Genomic DNA, 22,430 nt, shown 5'->3' on the forward strand with positions numbered 1-22,430 from the left:
TCAAGCTGATCTTTGGTTTCATTTGAATACACTGAAATGCAATCCTTAGGTATAGACTATGTTTAGAATTCCCCATGTACTGATATTTTTTTCTTCAAACGTTAAAAAAAAAAACTAACTCTTGAGGTCTATCAATACCTAATAGTTTTGTAAAAACTATCAGCAATGTGCTGGATTGAATATTGATAAGAGTTGTGGGATTTTTTTAAATGACCCATAAATCAAGGGGAAAAAAAAACTTTTCATTGGAATGTAAAATACAAACAGGAAAGTGTACAAATCATTAGTGTAATTCCCAGAGTAACACTAGTGTAGCCACCACCCAGACCAAGAACCGGCACAGTATCAGCATCCTAGAAGCTCGGCTTGTGCCTCTCCAAAGTTAATATCCTCACGAATAACACCATGGTTTGGTTTTGCGTGTAGTTTTAACTTTCTAGAAATGGCCTCCTAGTATATAGATTCTGTGTCTGGCTCCTTCTGTTGAAATTTATGTTTGCGAGAATCATCCATCTTGTTACCTATAGCCAGTTTCTTCCGTTTTGACTGGCGTATAGAATTCTGTTACATGAATATGCTCGGTGTTTATTTTATATTTCCTAATTAAACTTTGGGCATTGTATGCAGAAATCTTTCCTCAAACATGATGGAATGATGTTGAACCAAGCCATTGACTGGAAGGCCTACGTGAAAGAGGGTAGAACCATTCTAGGACCAGAGTTGGATTTAGAGGCTGCCCCACAGGAATGAATGAGCAAATCAGACTATAGGTTTGCTCCAGGAAAGACCTCATTGTCCTGTCTCACTCTCAGATCCAAAGACTCCAGCCTGCCTCAACTCTCTCGGAGCGTGCCTACTTCCTCACATCCCTCCCTCCATAATGAGAGTCCCATATGGGTGTGTCTGGTTGTCAACTCCCTCTGTTCATACACCAGCACCCTGTAAAAAGATTAGGAATGCAGAGAAGGAATTGTCTGGCTTCTACCTTGGGTAGTTGGGATTTCTAAAGTGGAAAATTCCCCAAGCTTGATCTAAAGTGCCAAAACGGTCCTGGGAAGTCAAAAACAATGGCCAATTCCATTCTACTGGCCATATGTCTCCATTTCGATTTTGGAAAATGTGGTCAATATACCTTTGAAGTAATCCTGGTGAGGTTCGTTATTCTTCAGTAGCCTTTTATCTGTTTCTACATAGTAGATAGAAAACCTGCCTTCTATAATTAAAAATTAAACAGTCATTTTATCAAGGTTAGTCCTCAGCAAAAGCAGAGAGCTAGGACTGGGCTAGATATCAAAATGTGTGTGTGTGAGAGAGAGAGGGAGAGAGGGAGAGAGAGGGAGAGAGAGTGCACAAGTGAGCACTCCTCCTAGAGTCCTGAAACAATATGCTTTGTTCAGCATTCGTATCCTGAAGGAGGTTATGATGTGATCCAGGACATCTCCAACTCTAGGATATTCACCAATTTTGGTGAACATACTCTTCATATTCATAAGCTCTCTATCAGGTGTGCTCCTGGGGGTATATGGCTTTCTTTTTGCTGCTTGGGTGTGCAGCTAAAGTGAGGACTATTGATGCATTCCCCTCTCAGGGATGATGCATTGTGCTAATCTTTTGTCTTTGATATACCCAGGAAATCTCTTGTGCAACAATCATGTCCCTCTAAATGAAAGTGGATGATCATACACTGATGTGATATTAACTAACTTGAAAATGGGACTCAGGGTTCTAGGCCTTTGATGGACTACATCCATTAAAAAAAAAAAAGCAATATGATCAGGATGTGTAATAGAAGGTACCATCTGTGAGCCAAAGATTATTATTGCATTAGTAACTGAATATTAGCAGGTGCATTTGAAGAGGGAAAGAAATTTTGGTTTTTTTGAAGATTTTATTTATTTGTCAGAGAGAAAGCACAAGCAGGGGGAGGGTGCAGAGGGAGAGGGAGAAGCAGACTCTCCACTGAGCAGGGAGCCCAATGGGGGACTTGATCCCAGGACCCTGGGATCATGACTTGAGCCAAAGGCAGACGCTCAACCAACTGAGCCACCCAGGCGTCCCAGAAGAGGGAAAGAAATTTTGAATAAGATAAAATTGATTATCTGCTCCTAATTCAAACTCAGTTACTGGACTTCATCAAATCATCAGCCATACCTCAGTTTCCCAAACAAATAATCCACAGTGACATTTTAATATATTGTCTTCCAGTCTTAAACTATTCTTATTTTTAGCACAGTTAAATTCATAATCTATATATAATTGTGTGTCCTTATTGGGTTTTTCTCTCCCACATCAGTTCACATTAGAATTGTCAGTGAATGCGATTTTTATTAATTGCTGCATATGAACATACCATAATTTAATCATTTTCTTATCACTGAGTGAGCCTGTTTGTAGGTTTCATTTTTTCAATTGCAGCGTATGTTGTAGCGAGCAGCTCCATACACGGTCATTGTCTGCATTTTGGAACATTAATTAAGCACTGACTCCAAAAGGTGAAACAACTAATTCAGGGGGCATGAGCACCCCTAAGCCCCAGGATAAATACTGCCAGGAAGATGGCACACATTTGCACCACTGCCAGCAGTGTGAAAGAATACACAACACAAGTTTAAAATTCTGTCACTTTTTCCTTTGCCAGTGTAATAGGTAAATGATAGGTTCAATCGAAATTCTTAGCAGTCTTTGTTACATGCACACCCACACTTCCAGAGTGCAAGTCCCCCTGTCTCACTCACGCCTTTGTCCCAAGTGTCAGACGTTTCACTGTGGTTTCAGCTGAACATCATGAGACAGAGACTTTCCTCAGGCACCTTACATTCAACAGACCTAAAAACCAAAACCACTTTCTTTAATTCCAAAATATATTCTGCACCCCTGACTCCCAATCTGTTTTAATGAATTTTATCTCTGCTTTCACCTCATTCTGAGTTTCACTCCTTTCCGCCTCAACTATGCAGTAGCCTCCGGCATCCTTTCCTTGGGTCTCTTGTCTCCCCTTTGCAACAGTGACCTATACTCTTTTTTTTTTTTAAGATTTTATTTATTTATTCGACAGAGAGACACAGCAAGAGAGGGAACACAAGCAGGGGGAGTGGGAGAGGGAGAAGCAGGCTTCCCGCTGAGCAGGGAGCCCGATGCGGGACTCGATCCCTGGACCCCGGGACCATGACCCGAGCCGAAGGCAGACACTTAACGACTGAGCCACCCAGGCGCCCCAGTGACCTATACTCTTGCTAATCAGCTTTCTTCAAAACAAAACAAAACACTAACAATCATTAGGGACACCTGGGTGGCTCAGTTGGTTAAGCATCTGCCTTCAGCTCAGGTCCTGATCCCAGGGTCCTGGGATCGAGCCCCGCATCGGGCTCCCTGCTCAGCGGACAGCCTGCTTCTCCCTCTCCCTCTGCCCCTTTACCCTGCTCATGCTCCCTCTCCCTCTCTCTCAAATAAATAAAATTAAAAAAACAAAAACTAACAAACTAAACTTTATTATGTACCAGGCATTTATTTTTTTCATATATATTTTCATTTTAAATACAATCTAACATGGGGCTCAAATTCATGACCCCAAGATCAAGAGTCACATGCTCCACCAACTGAGCCAGCCAGGCTCCCCCCAGGCATTGTTTCAAACATCTTAATAATAAATAACATGTATTAAGTGCCAGACACCATTCTGCAAATATGAATTCATTTAATCCTCACAAGAAAGCCAAGAGAAAGAGCTACAATGATTATCATCCTTACAACACACCAGCCGCTTGCACCCTCAGCCTGCCTCAGGTGTCCCCTACCTCACTCAGAGATCTGTCCATTGAAGTCCGGTTTGTCCTTGAAAACCCAACTAAAATGTCACATGGTCCATGAAGCGTACCCCAGGTCTTGCAGCGGCCGTCCCTCGCTTTCTCCTCCGTCTGATTCCAGTGTGATTCACTTCCCTGGCTCAGGCCCTCTGCTCGGGCGTGACTGCGAATGAGACATGCAGGCTCCTGGGCTCCTGAGCTGTAGTCCCCGTTGGCTAACAAGCACTGAACAAACAAGCCAACAACTATTTCAGCAAAATAATTTCAGGTGCCAATAACTGCTGTGGAAAGCCAAGGAGAAATGGGTGATGTAGAGTGCCTGGGAGGGGCACTCCAGCTGGGACAGTTTGGAAGTCACTGCTGAGATGGTCAAATATGAGCTAAGATCTGAATGATGGGAAGAAACCAGCCACGTGAAGAGAAAGGCAGAGGGACCTGCTCGTGCAAGTGCCCTGCGCATCGGCCGCACTCAGCGGTTAGGGCGTTAAAGAAGGTCACCATGGCCGGAGCGCTCCAGTGAGAACTGAAGAGGAAGAGGAAGATGGAGAGTGGACAGACACCAGGTTTTGGAGGACCTTAGAGGCCAAAGTAAGGTAGTTAGATGTCAGTCTAAGTTCAAGGAAAGCCATTGGAAGGGTCTAAGGAGGACTGCGACATCACCCCTGCTTTTAAAAGATCACTCTACAAAACCATAAGGATGTGTCACTTCACACCTGTTAGAATGGCCATGGAAAGAAAGAAAGAAAGAAAAGGAAGGAAGGAAGGAAGGAAGGAAGGAAGAAAAAAAGAAAGAAAAAAAGAAAGAAAGAAAGAAAGAAAGAAAGAAAGAAAGAAAGAAAGAAAGAAAGAAAGAAAGAAAGAAAAGAAAGAAAGAAAGAAAAAGGAAGAAAGAAGGAAATGGAGGGAGGGAGGGAGGAGAGGGAAGAAAATAACGAGTGTCAGCAAGGATGTGAAGAAGTGAAAACACTGGAATCCTTATACACTGTCAGTGGGATTGTAAAATGATGCAGCTGCTGTGGAAAACAGTGTGGAGGCTCCTGAAAAAACTAAAAACAGAACTATATGATCCAGCAATCCCACTTCTGGGTATGTACCCACAGAATTGTGAAGAGATATTTGTGTACTCCTGTTATCACAGCATTATTCACAATAGCCACAAAAGCAGTCGAAATGTCATTCAGCAAACGGACAGATAAAGAAGACGTGGTGTATGCATTCAGCCTTACAAAAGAAGGAGGGAGGCCTGTCACACACCACAGCATGGATCTTGAGGACATCAGACGACATGAAATAAGCCAGTTACAAGAAGACAGATACGGTACAGGTCTGCTTAGGTGAGGTATCTCGACTAGTCGGACTCTTGGAAAGTAGAGTGGTGGTGGCAGGGGCTGGAGGGGGTGGGGGGAGGGGCAGGGGGAGTCGTTCAGTGGGTAGAGGGCTTCAGTTTTGCAAGATGAAACACTAGATAGAGATCTGTTCCACAACAGCGTGCATATGCTTAATGCTACTGTCGTGTGCATGCAAAAATAGTATGACGGTGAATTTTATGTTTTTTTACAACGATAAGAAAGATCACTCTAGATGCTGTTAAGAATCACCTGGCGGCGGGGACGTAGGGAGGGAATGGCAAGAGTGAAGTGGGAGACCACAGTTAAGAAGCAACAGTAAGAGATGAGGGTGGCACGGACCATTGCAGGTGGAGAAGAACAGACTGGGAGTCAATTTTAAGAGTTCAACCGACAGGATTGGCAGATAAATTGGATATGGGGATAGAGAAAAAGGAAGAAGCAAGACTGACTCCCAGGTTTGTGTTTTCAAGCAACTGGGTGGACAATGTTGGCATTTACTTAGGAAAAACCGGGGGGATGTCAGCAAGAGGGACCAACCAGGAATTCAGGTTTGGGCTTACCTGAGACGGCTGTTAGACGTCCAAGTGGACACATCTGGGAGGTAATCGAATCTGACTCAGGGCGGGTGTGTTATTTTGGTATTGAAAGGTATGAGACTGGAGATTTCCTAGACCCAGAGGGAGAGGAAGGGCGAGAGCCCAGAACCAGTACCTCATGCTAAGTGCGCATGCGGAGCTTTGGTGGGATGAGGGGTGAGCCGGGGAGCCAGAGGGGCAGCCAGGGAGGAAGAGGAAGACTGGGAGAGGGTAATATTATCTCAAGTAACGTTCTCGGGGCCGGAAGCCCTTGTTCTCTCTGCTTAGGAGAGTCTTAGAATTTACCGAGATGTCAGGGTGGTTTGTCTTCTCACCTCACTAAGGTCATTTCTTCGAAGAGGCTCTCCCCAATCCCCCGACCTAAAGAAGTGCACCTTGCCACCTGCCCTGCTGTCAGGACACTGACTCTGCCTATTACCAGGCAATACAAATCCTTATGATCGCTTTAATTTATAAACAGTCTTGATTTGGTCATTTGCAATGTTTGGTCCCATGTAAATAATGTAAACCTCATATTTCATTTGAATGAACATTCTCCTCCCAATCTCCAGCTGGCGTCAGCAGCCACAGAGGGGAAGCCAAGACCTAGAAGAGAAGGAGCCAGAGGGAGAGGAAAAGACGCTCGAAAGTTCTTACTTGATCGGTACCATCTGCTTCAACTGGCTTCGTGCTTAAGCCAGAGTGAGACACAGACTCTTTCCTGAGAGAAGTGCTTTGGTGAGTCTTCAGAGACCCCTGACCCCATCGGTCCCTGCGGGATCTCTCCCTCAAAGTCCCCTGATGCCTCTCTGTCTTTTTGCTTCCTCAAGCGGGCAGGAATCCAGCTCAGGTCTGCGAGGTTCTGTTCTCATCTCCAGGCAATCCTTTGGCCAAGACCTAAGATGCCACTAGCTCCGCCTTCTCTTGCAGAGAGCTCGGCCCACTTGATGCCCCGCCCACCCGGTAGACCCCGGAAGTGCAGCTAGCCCACACCCGCCCTCTCCGTCTCCCCACTGTCAGCACCTTACTAGAGAGCTCACAGGGAAGTCAGACTCCGCTCCGCTGTGTCCCTCCACTGCAGGGGATGTAAGTTAAAATGGGGGGCGGGGAGGGCGGCGGTGCCCATGGATGCCCTTCACACTAAGGTGGAAGTGAGCACTAGGCACCCCAATCTTCTCCTTTGAGGCTTACTCACAGCACACCCACACTTCTCCCTAAAAGCCTCTTCATAAATCATTCTCCTCATATCCAGCATCTATATGCCACTAGAGGAAAGTGAGGCATTCACAAGCTTTTAATGAAATCTTTTGAAAATGTGCATGTTGATGTGGTCTCCTACATTAGAATATGAGGTTTTGGTCCCTCGGTGAAGCTTCCATTTTTATATCCTGTTACACAGTAGTAAATGCTACATGAAGAAAATAAAGCAGGATAATAGAATAAAGGGGGATTGGGAAGTGCTGTTTTATTTTATCACAGAATAAAAACCATTTAAAATGTATTTAATTTAGAAAAGGTAATACAGTGACATGAATCAGACACAAAAACGTATTAAAAGGTGTTCAGGGAAAGTCTCCTTCCCACCCCTGGCCCCCATTCACCTGTATCTCCCCATTCATCCCGCCTAGGTAACCTGTCTAAATGCTTTTGTGTGCATCCTTACTGGGTTTTATTAAATATAAACAAGCAAATACAAGCATGTACTATTCTTATTTTAGCCCCTCCTTACAGAGATGGTAGCCTGCCACCCATGCTGTTTTGCACTTCGCTTTTTTACCTGATTGTATATCTTGGAGAGTTTCCCATATCAGGACTTGGAGATCTTCCTCATTCTCCTTTATAGCTGCAAATTAAGAAAGTAGTCCATTGTATGAATGCTCTGTAATTTATTTAACCTGTCCCCTATTGAGGAACATTTAGGTAGTTTGCAATCTTTTGTTATTTCAGATAATGTTGTAATGGATAACTTTATCCTTATGTCATTTCCCACGCATGCAACTGTATCTGTAGGATAACTTTCCAGAGGTGGAATCCCTGGGCCAAAGGGCATGCATGTTTGTGACTTGGGTCACTATTGCTAGATTGCCCCGCAAAGGGGCAGAACAAATTTATATTCCCATCAGCCTGTATCCAGGGTGTTCGCTTAGCAGGTTGTTGGGGTGGCTTCTCTGCAGAGTTCACATTTGAGCAGCAGTCTGAACCTCAAAAAGGAGCCATCCATGTGAAACTCTAAGGGAAGATCATTCCGGGTAGAGGGAGCTAGGGTCAAGGTCTGAGGCGGAAATAAGCTCAGAACACCATAACTGTCAGTGAATGAGGGGGACCAGGAACGAGGTAGGTTGGGGGCCTTAGCAGGAGCCGGATTGTGTAGACCCAGGTTGGAAGTTGGGATTTTATTCCAAGTGGCATGGGCAGTCATCGTAGGCGGTTGAAGTGGAGACGTGAGGTGATGTGTTTCCATTTTAGAAGATTACTGCCTGCTTCTTTAAAATGTCTAACTGTGTGTCTTGCTCACCAGAGCAGACCACATTCTTAGGTGCAATGTAAACATCCATCCTAAAAGCCTCTTCTCAGCAAAGATCTAAGAAAACTGTAGATACACAGGGACTTAAAGACAAGCCAACTTTGGTGAGGCCCGAAGACCTAAGTCACACTACAGATCCATACTATGTAAGTTTAAAAACAACAGAAGGGAAAGGATGCCCATGTAAATCATGAAGGCTCAGAAACAGGATGAACTCAGTCTTGCCTCCAGCTGCATGCAGACACTTAACTTTAGTGTTTTTATTATTCATTTCCTGGTACTAGTTTCCTTAACTCAGGACAAAGGTAAGGATTCTCTAGTCCATGGGAATGCTGATCCTGTCGTGAGCATACCTTGTTCTTCCTTTTGTTTTCCATCTCCCTGATATAGTGGCGAAAGGACATCAACAGAAAAGTTACATGTTAACAAGTTCATGCATCTTGCACAGTTTAAAATGACCTTCAATTTCAGGTCAACTCTCTAGGCCTTTCCTTAGAAACGAGACAATGATTTCATCTGTCCTGACAGTTGGACACATTGGCAAATAATCACCACCAAATGAACGCTGAGGGGAAAGGTGCTCCCTTCACCCACTGGGCCCCATTATGGAGTATGTGTTGTAGTACATTGCCTTTAGCATCTGTTTTTACTGGAACACTTATTTACTCCTTCAGTGACATTGTTTGGACATCTTAGTCATCTGCCAACGTGTACCTTTGGTTGCCTGTGTCAGCACCGTTTTAGATTTGCTACTTCAGAGGACGCTGCTGCCTTAGCACCCACGTCTGCTCTGACCGCAGGGACTGTGTCCAGCACTCCGCTTTGGGCACAGCTCTCAAAGGCCAGCAACTGCGCAGTTTTGGGGGCCCGTCTGCCACGCTCAGCGGACAAGCACTGGATGCAGCCAGACAACTTCTGCATCCCCTCAGGTCCTTGGAAGCAAGAAGGAATTCTATCGAGCAGGAAGGGATGAGAGCCTGAAAAGGAATAGATAGACTTCTGGAAACTCTACTGGGTCTGGCAGTTGGGGGTTGGGGCTCAGGCAATTGAACTGTAAGAATGTAATAAGGAGGGGCACCTGGGTGGCTCAGTTGGTTAAACATCTGCCTTCGGCTCAGGTCATGATCTCAGGGTCCTGGGATCGAGTCTTGAGTTGGGCTCCCTGCTCAGCAGGGAGTCTGCCTCTCCCCCTCCCTCTGCCTGCCACTCCCCTCCCCCTGCTTGTGCTCTCTTGCTCTCTCTCTGTCAAATAGAGGGATAAAATCTTTTTAAAAAAATGTAATAAGGATGAATTCCACCTTCCAGTTGGATGGCTTAACAGCAGCCTTCTCTCTTTACTGTGACCAATATTTCTGTGTCCAGAAGTTCCTGGTGATTATCTTCTAGAAAGTTTCCCCTTCAACCTACCTCGTCAAGACTCAATGATAATATCTTCATTCTAAATATATTTCTCAATTCCAGTAGACTTTTTAAACTCGTGACCTGCACTTGACCTACATATGAATTCCTATTTTGAAATTTTCTCTATTTAAGGTAAATTATTCCCAGGGCCCATGGTGATATTTTTCATAATCAGAGACATTTGACCCTCCTCTTGCCCACCTATATCACTGGGACACTTGGTTCTCTGGCCATTAAGCTTACTATTTTTTCTTCATTAATACACTCCCATTCTAAACAGTCTATATGATAACTTTTCTTTTTCTAAGTGCAAATGTATGAGCTATTGTGGATGGTAATTGTACTTGTTTTGGTCAGGTGTTTTACCTCTTCAGTCAGAATTTGTGGTTGTGTATTTTGCTTCACACCATGGTAAGCAAGTTTTCCTCATTTCTGAGCATCTTAATTTTTTTCCTTCAACATTTTATTGCTGTTAAGATAAGAAAAACTAAAATACCACCAAGAAAAAATGAAACACTTTCTCCCACTATTTTGCTTCTAAAGACTGGAGTGATTAAACCAGCACAGGTAAGTTCTGGCTGTGTCTATTCCACACCATCTTCTCTTGAGGTGGCAAATGCGATGTTCACATCCCTTTGGTGTAAATAGGTACCATTTTGCAACTGTTGTGGGTTGCAGAATTTGGGAAATTCTTCCTGGTTAAATAGTAACTGGGTCTAGACTGTTCCTCACCTCTTTAACATTCAGGGTTTGGGGCGCCTGGCTGGCTCAGTCAGTAGAGTGTGCGACTCTTGATCTCAGGGTTGTGAGTTTGAGCCCCACATTGGGTGTAGACATTATAAATAAATAAACTTAAAAAAAACATTCAGGGTTCTGTTTATCCTCAAGAACAATTCTTTTACCTTTATTAGGAAGAATATTCTTTTTGAATACATGTATCAGAGCTTTTAGTTGAAAGCAATGGAAACCAACTCTGGCTAATTTAAACAGAAAGGATTTTAAGAGACTAAAGGTGAAGCTTCTCCTTAAAGGTGGTGATTTGAAGATAGACATTTACCTCTGTGACCTCCTAACACCTCTCTGTTAAAGGGAATTTTTTTAAAAGTAGGCTCCACACCCAACATGGGCCTAGAACTCACGACCCTGAGATCAAGAGTTGCACGCATTACTGACTAAGCCAGCCAGATGCCCCTGGGGCATTTTTATTTAAAAAAAAGAAAAGACAAATTCAAGGGTTAAAGAGAGTAAGGGAGGTAACACAGTAACACAGTTTTGGAAGCTAGAAGACAAAGAGCACCTTATTTAGCACCTGGAGAAAGTTGAATCCTAAATTGGAAAACTCACATGCACTAAAGAAACTTCTCAAGGCTCAGAAATTGATTGTACTTGGTACTTCTGCGAGATAAGGCTGGAAGAGAGAGATTTGCAGACCTACAGATGAAAATGTTGGAGATCTAGCAAGAACCCAGCTTAAGCGAGCAGAGTGAGAAAGAAAAGAGGGTAGAACATGAAGCAGGAAAGCAAGCCAAGGAGCCAAGGGCTAATGATGGAGGGCGTTCAGAGCACACTGAGGAGTTTGGATGTTCTTCTAAAGGGGATGGAAGATTTGTAGAGGGGATGGGGAGTCCATGTAACAAGTTGAAAGTGTAAATGGTACAGGACCTAAACCTGTCCCTCTCACAAGATTAAATGACTTGAGGGGGGTAGGTATATGGCCCACACTGGGCCAAATTAGGATCAATCCTGGGACTTCTGTTTTACTTTTGGAAAATCATTTCTCTCTTTTCCCTTAGGGGACTAAGTCAATAGGATGTAGGCCTGGAACTGTGGAGGCCATCACCATCCTCCAGCCTGCCTGAGAATGATGCCAACACAGAGAAAACAGACAACAGGAGAGAAATACAAAGTGACAGAGGAACCAAATTTTGATGACATTGTGTGAGCCCTTGAATGCAGATGAACCTAAAACAAAATACAATGCTGGATTTATCAGCTTTGTAAGCCAATACATTTCCTTGTTTTAACTCAAGGTAGTTTGAGTTGGGTTTCTGTCACTAGCAAAATTTTGGATTAATACAGACACCAAATTATTAACAGTGATTATCTTCAGTAGTGAGATTACAGGTGATGGTTTGCCCTTTCTGCTTATATGTGCTTTGTTTTGTTTGTTTTTAGTAGCGATAACAAATTTACTAATTTTACAACAAAAGAGAAATTAAAGTATTATTTTAATATATAGAGGGGAGAGATAGAACGTCATTGTGGTTAGAGAACTTGAACAATCTAAGAAAGGGCTTTGGACCTTTCTTGGCAATCTCCAATTTCTACTGTGCTTCTAGGTTTCTCTTGTGCCCCGCCCCCTCGTGTTACTTACATAATCCACTTTATTTTATTTTTTTTAAGATTTTATTTATTTACTTGAGAGAGAGAGAGAGTGCGAGAAAGAGCACGAATGGTGGGAAGGGGCAGAGGGAGAGGAAGAAGGGAGCTCGACACGGGGCTCAATCCCAGGAACCTCAGGTAATGACTTAGAGCCAATCCCAGGACCTTCAGATCATGACTTGAGCCGAAGGCATACACTTAACCGACTGAGCCACCCAGGCGCCCCTACATAATCCACTTTAAAAATCCAGGAATAGAGAAATGGCATTAGTGACTTCTGAAAGTCTCTGCCAAGCCTGTGATTTTCAGAATGACCTCTATTCCTACATGGGCCATAATTGTACTCTAATTAAAGCTAATGTTGGTGCTGTGTTTTCCTTTGCAAGAGAAAAGGACAGAACATGAGAAATTCTTTTCTTTCCAGTAAACACTTTCATACTTACTTACAGAACAAGAAAAGATGCTATTAATAAGACTTTGGATAGCTGGAAACTCCATTAAAGTTAGCTTGAACATGGCAAGCATGTTCCACTTCTAAAGAACAAAAGGAAATGGGCTTAATTTGCTTCTGGAGGGAGTTGTTCACCTGAAGGAAAAACTCTAGTTCCTCAGTCAAGGAAGTGATGCTGTTACCAAGGGGAGTGATGGAATGAATTTTGAGACTGACTCCTTTGGGGGTCCCTCAAATGGGCTCTGAATCTCCCTGGAAATTTGGATATCAATTTTCCTGGGCCTTGACCCCCTCTAAGGTTCTTCTTGGCAGTAAGTCTGTGCAAAGCACAAAGGGTACTGAAGTTCATGATCACAAGAAAAGAAAATGACTGGGTAACTTAAGCAAAAGTGGAATTTTCTTAAAGACTAAATAGTTAGTTTGGAGAACCTCCAGAAGGCCAGAGAATTAGGCTTGATTGCTATCTAGCTAGGAATCCACTCAGGGTAATGCCACAGAAAAGACTATGTGAGGACACCTGCCTTGCTTCTGCCCCTGAGTCCAGACCTCACAGGACATACCTGTGACTGCCCCCACAAAACTGCCACTTGAGGAAGGAAGGGAGGGAGGGAAGGAAGGACTATGGATCTTAGATCATAATATGGAAGCCACGTATTGAGGATAGCAGGGCAACGAAGTAGGAAGAGCCATTCCTCTCTGACTAGAGTACTATTATTTTGGCCTCTGTTATAGGAGATGAATCTGCATCCTAAGTACTCTCTTTGGGTTTTATCAATATAGCCTCCTTTGACTTCAAAATCTATGGCAGATGGCTTTGGACAAAAGAAGTGAAGCCAATGATGGGTGTATGATGCCACGCTGGAAGGTTCCAGCAGGAAGTGAAGAGGCACTAATGAGGTGAAAACCACTCATCTTTGTTGGCCAGATTTGGTGTGTTTTGGGCTTCCAATCAACCGATAAGAAACAAATCTATCAGGGAAAAAAAGTATCACCAGCAATGTCCATAAAGGCACCACTTCAATCCATCATCTGGAGGAAGGAGCCCTACGGGTGTTCACGAAAGCACAGGTGCTATCCCCAAGCTCGATGAACCGGTCCTCTCACCTTCCTGGGTGGACTGATGGAAGCAACAAGAAGGTAAGGATCATTCCCTCCACATTCTTCCCCCGAGAGGAGTTTCCTTCCCACTGCAGTTAGCTAATGGTCATTTGGGCCACAGACTGCCTCAAAATCATCTGGGATATTTGTGTAAATACAAATTCCTAGGGTCCACCCAAAAAATCGGAATCAATAGGTCTGGAATGCTTATTGTGGTAATCATTTTGCAATATATACAAATATTGAATTATTATGTTCTACATCTGAAACTGATGTAATGTTATATATATGTCAGCTGGAATAGGGTCCAGCAACCTGCATCTTATACACTCGCTGGGGGATTTTCCTGCACCATGGAGTTTAAGAATTGCTGTCATATGTAATCATGTAAAATTTTTATAGTAGCAAACTCAAATAAAAATACACCCCAAAATGCACCAAAAAGCCTTTTCCAGAGTTCATGTTCATATACCAAAGTCATCTCAGAAAAATGTAAAGGTCTGTGAATTCAGATTTGTTCCAATGTATTTTTTCTAAATTCTCTAATGAGCCCCAGATTGAGCCCAAACCATGAATATTACTACTCCTTCTTTTCCAGAAATCCAAAAGGAGCATCTAAATTAGTTCCTTGGGAGCATTCAAGAAAAAGTGCAGTCACATCTATGTAACAGAAGAACAACATATATTTCCCATTGATGATCCCATACAGTGGATTCAAAGCAAAAAGGAATGAAACCTCTATCAGAACCAGAGAGAAAAAAGAGCCAGGCTTTTGGCTGCTTCTCAAAAGGCTTCACTTCAAAGTGTGATTCTAAGAAACACATCAATGAGGAATAGGCGATTGGATTGAACTGGTAAGTCTCCTTCATGTTATATGCAATCTAAAAAAGTCAAACTCAGAAACAGAGGCTAGAATCATAGTTGCCTGGGAGTAGGGAACTGGAGAGATGTTGGTCAAAGGGTATACATTTTTCAATTATAAGAGGAGTAAGGTCTGGGCATCTAATGTACAGAATGATGATTATAGTTACTAATATAATGTATTACATACTTGAAATTTGCTAGAAGAGTAGATCTGAAGTGTTCTCACCACACACATACAAAAAATAACTACATGAGGTGATGGATGTGTTAATTAGCTTGATTGTGGTAATCGTTTCACAATGGATATACATAACAAATCATCACACTGTACACCTAAATATATACATTTTTTGTGTCAATTATACCTCAGTGAGGCTAGGGGAAAAAAGTATCCTTTATCATTTACAATCCATTAAGTTTATTTTGACCTTATACCATTTCATACCAGGTTAACTTTGGAGGAATTCAACGGAGTTTGGCAGAAACCCTTTCAGAGTGATAAAAAGAAACACAGCTTCTGCAATGTCATTCTTTAATATGAGCCATAAAAGACTAGGGCTGGGGGTGGGAAGGGTGTCTGTTCTCCTCAGAGTTGAAAAGATTTAAGCCATGTGATCTAAGAATAAGAAAAAATCATATAAATCCTGAAATGTATGCACAGAGTCTGAAATTGTACCCCCTTTAAAAGTACTATACAATATGGTCAAGTTTTAGGGAAAGAAGGAAAGACAGGGCTTAATGAACCCACCTCTTCTAAAGAGACTGGTCCCCCAAATTTCCATTTCATCGCCATGACAACCGGTACTCCATCATTGCCATAGTAACCAGCTGAATAGCATTAGTCTAAAGACAAGCTCTCTGATTGGGTGACCCACGGAAGCCACGGGGAGCCGCACAACAATGCTGAAAAGGCTGTTCTGGGATCACATTGACCTATTTCTAGCCTCCCAGTATGGTTCAGTTCTCCGCTGTGTTTTCCTAAACCAAATATTGTTTTTGGAATGAGACGATTTCAAGAAGTGCCTGACAATTATCCTCCCCCTTGTCAGTGATCAATTGGAGGCCATTCATTTTCTAATTTTCCAGAAGTGTGGTAATATCTGACAGCCACACCCTTCACCAGGCCCTGCCGCTTAATCCCGACCTCCCTCCCCTCTGTTCCAATCACAAGGCACGCAGGCCACATCGGAAACCAGATGTTGGTCGCCCACGACAACAAGCTGCCTTCCCCGATGAGGCCGCTGACCAGCTGGGCCGGGAGGAAAGGCCGAGGGTGAGGAGCAGCCCTCCTGTAACATCACAAAGGGAGAGAAAGACCCGGGCCTGTGGCAGCGCCCTTATTTATATCTGTACATGAACGGGGATTGTCAGGGCAAAGATGGTTTTTAACCAAATGCCGTCCTTTCAAAACGCTGTGGAGCTTTGGAAAGAAACACATTTCCCAGCTGATTCTTGCTCGGTACTTGCTCAAAGCAAACCGCTTCTGTCTTCACGAACCATTCCCAGCATGCGCTTGGAAGCCGAGTTACCTTGGGAAATCCATTCCACTCGCAGCCCCCTCCTCCCTGTGGCTGGACCACGCTGTGCCTCTGCGCAGACCGTCAGGAGACTTCCTTGGTGTGTTCCAGCTCAGCCGGTCTCTGCCCCTGGGCAACACCAACGTTTCTCCAGGTGAGGGCTCGGAAGCGCAAGGGGGTTAGAAGGGGAGGAGTTGGGGACGGAAGGGAGGGGACTTGTCTCCAAACTGGTTTGCAGAGCCTGCACGACTGAATACAACAGAGCAATGGATATATAGTTTTCTGAAGATGCTTCTATTCATGCAACATATTTCAGAGCACCTGCCTGCCCCCCACCCCCGCCCTTGCAGACACTCTCCCAGACGCTTGAGATGCACAAGTACGAAGACAAGAAGCCCTGCCCTCGTGGAGCTTACATGCACATTTTACATAAGATTGGGAAATGGCTAGTGTCCATATCCAAAAAGAGAATTCCTTTGTGCGGGATGATGGACCTTATGGTGTTGGGGGGGGGGGGGTGCGGTGGGCAACCTCCCGCATTCCCAGGCACCGGCCAGGGTGCATGTCATACCCCAGCCACTGCACTGGAAATACAGAGGTCAGCAACACGGCAGTTGGCCTCTGGCCCCAGGAAGTTGAAAGAATGGAGAAGGAGAGGGTCGCTTAGAAATGGATGGCCACCCATTTAGAAGAAAGATCAGGGCAGAGAGGGAAAGGAATCAAAGAGCCCACAGCCAAAGGAGACTGAGCAAGGCTGGGTGGAAACGGGGCTGGGGCTTCCAGAGGAAGCGCTGACTGAGCGGAGGGTGAGGATGAAGGTATGGGGAGGTGACAGAGGGTTCGGGGTAAGGAAGGGCAGTCACAAGGATGCAGGAAACAGCATGGGCTGTCCCAGGGAAGAGTGCGTGAGATGTGGCTGGGGAAGGGGCAGGCCTGCACACCCCCGACAAGACTCAAACTGCAGGAGGGACGAACTAATAGATCCTCAGGTCAGGAAACCATGTAATAAGTCAGACTAGGCTCCTAATTAATAGAATTTTACTTTAATCTATACACGGAAAGCAATTCTTTTGGTTTGGGTCGGGGATTATCATAAAAGGAATTTGGTTTGGTTGGGGATTAGAAAAAAGGACTTCAACTCAACAAACAGGTCTTGAGCCCTGTCTCTGTGCCTGGCACTAGGCAAAAACAGCTATCGACCCAGCCACTTGACCCTTACTGTCTAGTCGCACCTGCAGAATTCTACAAATCCATCTAGAATATTCAGAAAGTGACCAGAGAGGTGCATATGTGGGGCAACCTCCAGCTGAACATCTGTATCTAGCTGCGCAGAGGGCTTCAAACCGTAAACCCCTCCGAGGCGGGTTACCTACCTTCCTCCTCCCCATAGGCTAGACTACTCAACGGTACAGAGATATAAAACAGTATCAAGTATATAAACAGTATAAAAACAGTATAAAGTGGTGAAGAATTCATGTTCTGGAGGCACCTGGCTGGGTCGGTCAGTGGAGCATGTGACTCGTTGTGAATTTAAGCCCCACGTTGGGTGTAGAACTTACTTAAAATGAAATAAAATAAAATAAAATGAAATGAAAAGGGATTCAGGATCTGGAGTCAGATAAAGTCAGATTCCAGTCCCTGCTCTATCTCCTTATGAGCTATATAACTTTGGGCAAGTTACATAACCACCCCATGCCTCAGTTTCCTCACCTGAAAATGGGATTGACTCATTTCCTATCACATGTTCAGATAAAGCCTGTGAAGTGCTTTGCGTAAGACATAACACTCAGTAAGGACAGCTGCCGTAGTCAGTGCACCTTCTCAGGAAGGTGGGGTTCAAAGTGGCTGAACTACCTACACCCTGCTGTTGTGAAGATCGGGGATGGACTCTCAGATCTGTTTCAGGCCTTTCACAAAATGTCAGTTTCTCCCTCCTAAAAGAGACTTTGGTAATAGTAGTTTCCTGTGTGGCCACAACAGGAGGATAATTCACTCTAAATGCCTGCATGAGAATAGAAACTGATGTGGAGCTAGCACCCAAAGAACAGAGGCAACCCACAAGCGATGAGTAAAACGTTTAGGACTGTGCCTTGTATAGGGGAAAAAATTCAATAACTACGACACTGAGCCCTTCCATCCTGCAAGAACAGAGTTTACTGTCCAAGGGACACCCTCTGACCCAAGATAAGGAATAATACAGGCAAAAGGACTTAATATGAACAGGCTGCATTTGGTCTTCTCCAAGCCATTCAGAACTACAAAGCACTGCATGTAAATATTGATCATATTGCTGTTAATAAGTACTATCCTCCCTTGGTATTCACTACTTGAACGTGACAGAGTGAGCTTTCATAATTCCCACAAGCACAGCCAGGTAGACACAGAAAACCTGAGCTGAGTTCTCGAAACAGGATTCTTCTTCACAAAGGCATAGTCGATGCCAAATAAATGAGATTTGAAGCCTAGGAACAAATAATATCACAAACAATTTCTTCCTTGCAAGGGAGAATGCCTTTTGGGGGTCTGTTTTATAGAATCTCAGACTTTTCCATTTGGAAGACACCTTACAAGCCCCTGTAGATCAACCTCCAACCTACAGGATCACTATCCTAGTCACTGGTTTAAAAAGGGGAAGGAAACGGAAGAAGGATGGGGGAGGAAGGGAAGGAGGGAAAGGAGGAGAAAGGAGAGAGAGCATGTGAAAAATTAAACGGTACAGGGATGAAATCAGAATCCTGCAACTCAACACTTACCCAACCGACTCTGTGTCTCCTTAGGCTGATTTTAAACTTTTGATACTTGTTGGGTAGGAGGTTTGATCAGGTATAGATAACTGTAGTAAAGGCCCCAATGGGTTCATCCTGTCTTTAATAGTAACTCCAGAATACTACACTGAAACCTTTGTGGAAAAGTCAGACCCACACCCACAGCTCTGACTTACACAACATTCTTATTTTTTCCGTGACCTAGATGAGGCTGTATACTATGTGGTTACCATGGGCCAATGGATATCTTTCTGCAATTTTGCTGGAGGACCCGGGATGTTATCTACTTTGTCATAACTTTTAAAATCAGGATAAAGGATATTTCGACATGTGTCACCCGGAAAGGGTGTTATGTGACTAAACTAGGTGTTCTCTTCCGTTACTAATTTCTACACTATTCGGTAAATTTCCCCAATGCAGAATTCTCCATTAGGGTTTCCCTCCTTCCCTCCTTTCCACAAATTATAAGGCATGTTTTATATCCTAGAAGAGCTCACAGTCTACTGAGTGAAAGAAGGAATCTTCATGGAGGGTTGAAATATCATAGCATTTCCAGCAGCACAAATAGTTCAGGAGCCGGGCACTCTAGGTGGGGGCCAGCCACATTGTACCCCCGTGACCATAAAACAAAGCAGAAAGCTAAATGCCACGAGCATGATATGAATGAATATTCATATTCAAGAGTCCTCGAAGGGGAAGAGATCTCTTCTGAGAGGGGTGACAAGAGGAACTTAATACAGAAGGTGGACTTTTTCCTGGGTTCAGGGAGGCATAGGATGTGGGTAGGTAAAGATAGCAGGACGTAATGATCTAGTCTAAAGCAAAGGGTTTCAAAGTGTAGATCCTGGGCCTGCAAAATCAGCAACACCTGGGAACTTGTTAGAAGTGCAAATTCTAGGGTGTACCCTTGACCTACTGAATCAGAAATAAGTCCTAGCCGTTGGTGTTTAGCATCCAGGTTCTGGATGCTAAACATATGATTCTGATGCATACTTTACTTTGAGAATCAATTATCTAAGTTTCAGATTTTCAAGCTGGGGTCTATGAAATTGGATGGGGAAAGAAATACTCTTTATTCTCACTAATCTCTAACTGAAACTTAGCATCTTCTTCCATTGCAGATGTGAGCAGTAAACTACTATGGAAATTATTAGGACCAATGCTAGATCCTCTTACAGTTGGCTCTTGAACAACACAGGTTTGGACTGCGCGGGTCCACTTAGATGCAGGCTTTTTACAGGACGGTCCTGTAAATGTATTTTTTCTTCCTTATGATTTTCTTAACATTTTCTTTCCTCTGGCTTACTTCATTGTAAGGATTCAATGTATAATACCTATATCATACAAAATATGTGTTGATTGACTGTTTATGTAATTGGTAAGGCTTCCGGTTAATAGTAGGCTATGGGGTGCCTGGATGGCCCAGTTGGTTGAGTGTCCAACTCCTGGTTTCAGCTCAGGTTATGATCTCAGGGCTGTGCAGCAGAATTTGCTTGAGTTTCTCTCTCCCTTTGCCCCTCCCCCCATGCACACTCACTCTCTCTCTCGAATAAATGGGTAAATCTTAAGGAAAAAAAAAGTAGGCTAGGGGCGCCTGGGTGGCTCAGTCAGTTAAGCATCTACCTTCAGCTCAGGTCTTGATCCCAGGGTCCTGGGATCGAGTCCCACATCAGGCTCCCTGCTCGAAGGAAGGCTGCTTAAGGATTCTCCCTCCTTTCTGCCCCTCCTCCTGCTCTCTCTCTCAAATGAATAAATACAATTTTTGAAAATAAAATAAAATAATAGCCCAGTAAAGGTCAGAAGGATGGACTGGAATACAAAGAAACAGAAGGTGAGAGATGAAATTTCTAATCCTGGCTTGACTAATAAAAGCCGGACTTAAAGAGGGTGAGAATGAAAACGTAAAGGAGTTGTGTAAGGGCGCCTGGGTGGCTCAGTCGTTAAGCGTCTGCCTTCGGCTCAGGTCATGATCCCAGGGTCCTGGGATCGAGTCCCGCATCAGGCTCCTTGCTCAGCAGGAGACCTGCTTCTCCCTCTCCCACTCCCCCTGCTTATGTTCCTGCTCTCGCTGTGTCTCTCTCTGTCAAATAAATAAATAAAATCTTTAAAAAAAAAAAAGTTGTGTAAGAGTGACATTGGGCATGACGGAGAGAGGAATCAAAGGTGACTCTGGAAGTTTTAAGTGAGGGTCACTAGAACAGGAATCATACCAAGAAAAAAAAAATCAGAGGTGCCAGGTAGAGCAAGTCTGGACAATGCAAGTGCTGTGTTGTCTACAGGATGTCTAGGTGAAAACAGTACTTATTTATGGCTTGGTCCTAAGCTTCAAGATTTATTGCAGATCCTGAAGAGTTTATTTGGATTTCAGCAAGAGCTTTTCCCCAACAGAGATTTTTATCCTGGGCATATGGACACACAGGGGTTTCCATGAACCCTTGAAATACTGGAAGTGAATTTTGTTTGGGGTCATGGGCATTTCTGTGGAAGGAAGTAAGTCCTTCCCCTACAAACTCAAATGGTATGTGACCCTCTTTCCCCCTCCAAAACTGTTAAGTACTCTGTTCATCCTTCTAAACATTCCAAGCAAGGTAAGCCCTCTTGTCTGATAATTTGGGGGAAGAGGCATGAGTCTCAGAACAAACCAAAGAAGTCTCAGTAACGAAGCAGCAGCGAGATCACAGTCATCTGTGAATGATTCTGAGTCAGTAGAAGCTCACCACACAGTCACCGGATGAGGAGTTTGGAATTTCTTGGTCAAAATTCAATGGACAGAAGAGACTCATCTCTTGAACCAAATCTTGTCTGCATACCTGTCTCTACAAGCGTAGTCATGAAAACCCCAACTTTTAAGACTAAAAATGGTCATTTTTACACCAACTCCTGCACTGCTCAGCTCTCCACTGTCCAAAGAAGCCGAACTGCACCGACTGTGCCCTGAGGGAAAGGAAGCCACAGCTCAAGAGTCCTGGTTTGCTTCGGTACTGCCCTCTACTGGCCAGTTCCAGTTACTCCCACTCTCCAGCTTCATGGGGCCAGATGGGAGATTCTGCAATTATGCTGCTTCTGATAGAGCCTCTCTAGAGAGTTCAGACCCCAAAGAGATCCAAAAAATTTTAACACAAATCTACCAGATCCAAAACCAAAATAAAGCAAGATCAAAATGTCAATAACATTGCTAGGAGATTACAGCATTTTCTAATAGAGTGCTTTTTTTTTTTTTTAAGTTGAAAGAAGGTTGTTTTTTGTTTGGTATTTAGTTTTAGGAGAAGAATTTAGAGATTCATCACTTCCATATGATATCCAGTACTCATCACAACAAGTGCCCTCCTTAATGCCCATCACCCAATTAGCCCATCCCCCACCCACCTCCCCTCCAGCAACCTCAGTTTGCTCTCTATAGTTAAGAGTCTGTTTTATGGTTTGTCTGTCTCTTTTTCCCCCCCTATGTTCATCTATTTCATTTCTTAAATTCCACATATGAGTGAAATCACGTGAAATCTATCTTTCTCCAACTGACTTATTTTGCTTAGGGTAATACTATCTAGCTCCATCCATGTGGTTGCAAATGGCTCTAATAGAGTGCATTTTTGCCACTCGTTAAATATTTGTTAACTCCAGATAATTAAGACAAAAAATACTTTCAATGTGATATATATAAAGTGATAATAAATAAGCAGAAGAGGCCAAGATATTAGGAAATT

The sequence above is a fragment of the Eumetopias jubatus genome, unplaced genomic scaffold, assembly GCF_037043125.1.
Source record: "Eumetopias jubatus isolate StellerSeaLion01/CBP00866 unplaced genomic scaffold, mEumJub1_p1.0 scaffold_8, whole genome shotgun sequence".
NCBI lineage: Eukaryota > Metazoa > Chordata > Mammalia > Carnivora > Otariidae > Eumetopias > Eumetopias jubatus.